We start from the raw sequence: 6,360 nt of genomic DNA, 5'->3' as shown, positions 1-6,360 counted from the left end.
GAGAGAGCCAGACTGAACCCCACGCTGGCACACCAGGCTCAAAGGATGACACACCTGCGTGGAGCTAATGGGACACAGAGGGAACTGGGCAACTGACAACAGCACATATCATACTGTTCCCTTACTGGAGCAGACTGCGACAGAGGACATTTCTGAAGTCACATGGTGGGGAGGCAGTGCAGAGCGAACCAAGAAGGGAGCATACCAGATCAGCAGCTGGAGCAAGGCAGAGCTCCGAAGGCTCTGAGTAGCCCCCAAAGGGGTGCTCCAGGGCAGGAGGGGCAGCTCCTAGACAGTCTCAAAGGCCAGCGAACAGACCCGGGAGTTTTGTATATTTTTTTTCTCTTTTTAATTTTTATTCTATTTTATTTATTTATTTATTTATTATCATTTTTTAGTCAGTTGGGGCTATGTCATAGTCGGTGTACCTACCTATATAGGACAGGCATGGTAGGCATGCCCGAGGAGAGAGCAGTGGGACCAATGATTCTGGGGAGACCTGGGAGGTGAGTGCAGTGGGGAAAGGGGGCAGAGAGCAGGCTGCACCATGGACAGGGGAACAACTGGGGTGTTGGAGTCTATAACAAGGAGGAGATAAGGATCCGAGGAGAGTGAGTGGCAGAGCAACAGCAAACTAGCTAAGTGGAGGTACCAAGAGGCAGAAATAAGGGGAAAGTGACAGTGGGGCAGGAGGAAGGTAAAAGGAAACAGAGGAAGGACCAAGGAAGAAAAGCAATGGATAGAGGTATAAACATAGCAGTGTACATATATAAATACATTAATCCACAAAAATAGAGGTATTGGCCCATGTACATATATTTATACGGCAATACACTGAGGTAGGGGATGGACTTTGGGCCTCTGCTCATACCCTCCCTCAATACAAGAACACTATGTTCAAACCAATCGGCAGTCTGAGATGTTAACCTTCCTGACACATTCGCTGAAGACAAAATGGGTACATAAGCAAATGTGGTGAAGAAGGCAGATGGTGCCCAGCTATTAAAAGATATAGTGTCTGGGATCTTAAAGGCTTCAAGTTACACACGTTGCCATTCAGCAGTGAAGCAACAAGTCCACATGGAAGAAGCACACCGCAGTGTGATCATGAGGAGTCATAGGGACCGCATAATAGGCATCAGGAGACACATAACAAACAAAACCATATTGTTGAGAAGAAATACTATTTTCTTAGGAAGTAACACAGTATGGTGAATACTACAAGGACTTTCTTATTATATAAGTTTTATTTTTATCTTGTCCCTACCAATTTTTACTTCTATGGCCTTAAACTAGAAATCTAGATGTCCTGAAGCTCAGTTTTCTTTTAAATATAAAAGTAAAAATACCAAGTTTGGTAATTGTCTTTTTGTCAATAATAGCTCTTCTAGAGTTATCAGAGTTTTGGCACTGTTGAGGGCTAATAAACTCCTATGATGTGACCTAACATAATATAATAAACATCAGCATATTAGGCCAGGTTGTCTACAGAAACAAACCCAGTGATACACATCCATGTACAAGAAGGAGAGCTTTACATTAAGAAACAATTACATATTGAGAAGACGTCCCAGGCCAGTTCAACTCAAATCCATAAGTCCAATGCTAATCCATAGGTCCTTCTTCAGGGACCAGGTAGCTACATGCCAGTGATGTAGAATGGTAAACCAATAAGCAGGAAGACAGGCCAGTAGCATGGACCCAAAATAGACCGAGACTTGGCAGGACACTGACAGCTCTCAGCGTCTGTGGCACAGTCCCAGCAAGCAAGCAGGAAGGTAAAGTCAGAGAAAGGGGCAGTGCCATAGCCCTTCAATCACATTCAAAAGGCCACACCCATAAGGAGGCATCACAAAGCAAACACTTGATTGACAGGTTTGACTTTCTCCTTAGCCAGGAGTGTCACGTTGACATAAAATCATCCAACTACCACATTCATAATGTGATCTGCTATGAGCAGCCAAGCAGTTGTAAGGAGACTAGGGTAGAGTACAATCCTCTTACTTAGGTGAAAGAAATTGTCCTCCAGTATATAGACTAATTCCTATATAAATAGGCTCTATGCTTGCTTACTTTTTTGCTAAGTCTAGATCCTGCATCTGATTGGTCATCCGCCAATTCTTTGGACTTGAGCCAACAGTCTGCCTATGGCCTGCTAATCCTTGGAGCCAGCAGTATCCTGACATCTTACCTGATGACCTTGGATACATTCACCCTTCCAGTCATCACCCTGTGGGCCTCCTGCCAATCTTGGATTCACGGCCCCATGCTACAAGGAGTCAGAAGATGTCTCTTTTCATGTGTACATATACAAGCATCACTAGTTTTCTCTAGACAACTCAGTCTAACACACCTTTCAACACAATTGTGACATTAAGTGTATTAATATACAAATCCAACACAATATTTTACAGCCCTGTTAGCATAATTGTTACCCATTGGGTTGCAATTTATAAGGTCAGCAGTTCAAACTACCAGCCAGCTCTGAGGGAGAAAGACAGGGCTTCCTACTCCAGAATGGGAAGCTCACAAGTGGTAGTTTTACCCTGTCCTATAGAGTCCCTGTGAATCAACATTAATTCGGTAGTGAGTGTGGGTTTTTGTTGCTGTTGTTTACTTGGAAAAGAACCTACTTATCAGCCCCTTTTCCTACTCTAATAGATTTTGAACAACTAGGCAGGGCCTGAATCCTCAGTAGTTTAGCATTAAGTTGTATTAAGGCTTCCCCCCATAATACAACCTAAGGATGAGAGCTGAGTGCAATCACTTATTCAACTTAAGAAATAGTGACTCTGATCTTCCCTTCTGATTTTCTAGCACTAAATATTTCAACATTTCATTATATTTACTTTTTCTTCTGGCACTGCCTTTCGAAATTTTCTGTGAATTTCTTTTATTTCATTATTTGTTATAATCTTTTAAGGTACTCTACAACCAAGAGCAAGTTTCAGAGGCTCTTATGATGTCCAATTTAATCTTTTCTCTATCTTGTCTTTATCATGACCTTTTGCTTTCTTCTTGTGTGATGTTCTCGATGTTGTCCCACAGCACCTCTGATCTTCAGGTTTTATTGTTCAATGCATCAAATCTGTTCTAGAGGTGGTTTATAAATTCAGGTAAAGTATACTTCACAGGTATTTTAGCTCTCAGTGACTTTAAAAAAAATTGTCAGCTAAAACTTTTGAAATAAAAAATCTCCACCATTCAAGACTCATATACAAAAAAAAATTCTCCTTCAAACCTGAGGGATAAAAAAGAATATCTCCAGAGAAGGAAAAATTCTGAGAGTTCATACATTCATTTACGAAAAATACAATCGTGAACATTTTGTATAAAGAATCGACAACAAAGGCACATGAACATGATAGCAGCATACAAGTTAACCACACTTAAGAATAGCAATACCATGAAGGCAGTACTCAAAACAACACAGGAATAGAGGGAAAAGAAAGAACCAATAAGCCCACAAACAAAAAAAACTTTAAAATGACAGCCACAAACACACCAGCATCAATAATGACACTGAGTGTAAATCGACTAAATGAACCAGTCAAGAGACAGAGAGTAGCAGGCTAAGAAAGCAAGACCCATATGCTGCCTAAAAGAGACAAACCTAAAACACAAAGACACAAATAGACTAAAAGTCAACAGATAGAGAAAAATTTACCAAACTATTCTCAGCCAAAAAAAAAAAAAAGATTGTAAATATGAATCCCTGATCAAATAAACTTTGAGACAAAAAAAATCATGAGATACATAAAAATATCTACATAATCATTAAAAATAATAAAGAAGATATAATCATATTAAATATATACATTCCTAATAAACATTCCTAGAAATACATGAATCAAACTCACACAACTCAGCAATAACAGTTGAATATATCCGTATATCAATTTTCCAAATATACAGATCCTCAAGGAAAAAAACTCCTTAAAGACACAGAAGAAGTAGACAATGCAATCAACTAACTGGGTATTTTAGACAAGTACAGAGAAGTGCACTCTACAAAATCACAATATTCATTCTATGCCAGCGCACACTGACCATTCTCCAGAACAGACTAAATATTAGGCCATAGAGCAAGCCGTACTGAATTTTAAATCATTGAGATTCTATAACCCATTTTCTCAGACAACAGATAAACTAGAAATCTGCAATAGAAAGAACAGAGAGGGGAAGACAGTTGAATGGAAACCAAACAACAAAAATGACTGCATAATAAATCTAATAATGGATGCAATAAAAATCACACACACTCCCTTGGACCTAAAGTTGAAAGAAGAAGCATATGACTGCTATTCTAAGATTATGAAATAGGTGGCCATTAGCCTTTCACTCAGATCTCTTCTTTTGAGATGGTGGCCTGGGACTCCCATATATTTACTATTTTAATACTGTCCTTGATTTCTTATGGCATTTTAAAATCTGGTAGTCATGATTCTGCCTTTGTGAATGAATGTTATTGGCAGTTTTGTGTGATTATCAACCTTTTATTGTTCGAGTAATTAGTGTCAAATCACTTAAGATTTAACCTGTACAAGTCAACATTGTATATATTTGAGTCTGGAATGCGAGACCAAAATATTTTCATTTTCTCAGACATTTGCAAAATTATGCATTTACATGTATAATTTCCTTTTCTCAACAATGTTTTAAATTGTGTGTCATTGACTAAAAAAGACACTTTCAGTAGAACTACCTTATGCCCTAGGGCAGTGGTTCTCAACCTTCCTAATGCCGCTACTCTTTAATACAGTTCTCCCAACCATAAAATTATTTTCATTTCTACTTCATAACTATAATTTTGCTACTGGTATGAATTGGGTGACCTCTGTGAAAGGGTCATTTGACCCCTGCCCTAGGGCAATAATTTATATAATGTTCTCTATCATAAAATGTTATGATGTCTCTAAAATGACATGTATATATATATGAATGGATTTGAAGCTACCACTTAATTACAACCCCAGTATAAAAACACTAGTTTTTATGACATAGCCCTACTCAATACTTGACCTTATGAAGTGATCAATGAAGATATGGGTGTTATAGGAAAGTATGGTGAAGAAATCAATGGTGCCCAACTATCAGAGAGAATACAAGCAGTCATCTAACTGAGGCATCAACCAAGTCTACATGGAAGTATACCAGCCTGTGTAATTCAAGGATTATAAATAATGAATTTTAAATTTAAAATGTGAATGAAGGAATAATATCAGAGCCTAAGTTGTTAACAACTGGTTTGCAAAAAGCTGTGGATGATAATGGAAGTCCCAAATCCATTTGCAGGGCACCATTGATTTCTTCACCATACTTCCCTATAAGCCTCTAGGGAAAAAACTTAGTTTGGAAGAATCCACCCTGATTAGGTTGTTAATTATGCTTTTTTTTTTAACCAAGTTTCTTTTCTGCCCTCAGTGATTTTGGTTGCAAGCAATAGGCTACCTGGATTTTAGATTTTGTCTTTCAAGATTTACAGCATTTTTCAAAGTTTTTTTTTTTTAATTTAGAAACTCCCCTTAGGTAACTGGACTTTTCCTTAAACATACCTTTTGCACATTCAAGAAACTGTAATTTAACTTTGGTCTTGAAGCTTTCACGTTCTAGTATGAGGAGAAGCAGGGGATTGCTATCCCAAAGTCATGGACTTTGGTTCAAATCTCTTGTTTTTAACTTGCCCAATATTTAGCAGCTTAAGACTACTATCTACTTGCTATTTTCATACGTTCTTTGCTTTTTTGACATGTCATTGTTCTGCAGATATAGTTTTGCTTTAAGGAATGATTGTTATTGGAAATTTTGCCTTGTGTTTTACCTTCATTTACCGCTTAAACAGTGTTCCGTTACTTAAGTATTTAACCTATGTAAGTGAACATCCCATGTATTTTTTTATAAAAAGCTTTCTTTCTTATATATGTATATTTAACTTTTTCAATAGTACCTTAAGTTATATATCATTGGCTGGATTAATGACACTACTATTAGAATTACCAATGTCACACGAAGGATACTTAAATTATTTCTCAATAAACTGGCAAGGCTGCTCCTAAAGTGAACCAGGTAAATATATAAACTTTATATATATGAATGGAGTTTGAGCTTGCAATTTGCTTTAAACCCAAACCTAAGAGCCATTAATTCTTATGATGTAGCCCTGCTCAAAACATAGAAAAATGTCAGAAAAATATCAGAAAAATAATAACATTGGGGTCCCACAGGCTTGTCTTAAACCAAGTAACCAGCTAAGTGAGACGAAAGCTAAATCCGCGGGAAAGGAGCACATCAGCCCTTTTGAGTCAAAGATTGTAAATAATAAAAGCCAAAGCTGGAGCGAATAGTCTTCCCCTCAGACAA

The sequence above is a fragment of the Echinops telfairi genome, unplaced genomic scaffold, assembly GCF_000313985.2.
Source record: "Echinops telfairi isolate 266 unplaced genomic scaffold, ASM31398v2 ScPeMD7_7469;HRSCAF=8507_0, whole genome shotgun sequence".
Taxonomy (NCBI): Eukaryota; Metazoa; Chordata; class Mammalia; order Afrosoricida; family Tenrecidae; genus Echinops; species Echinops telfairi.
Note: the sequence above shows the minus strand (reverse complement) of the source record.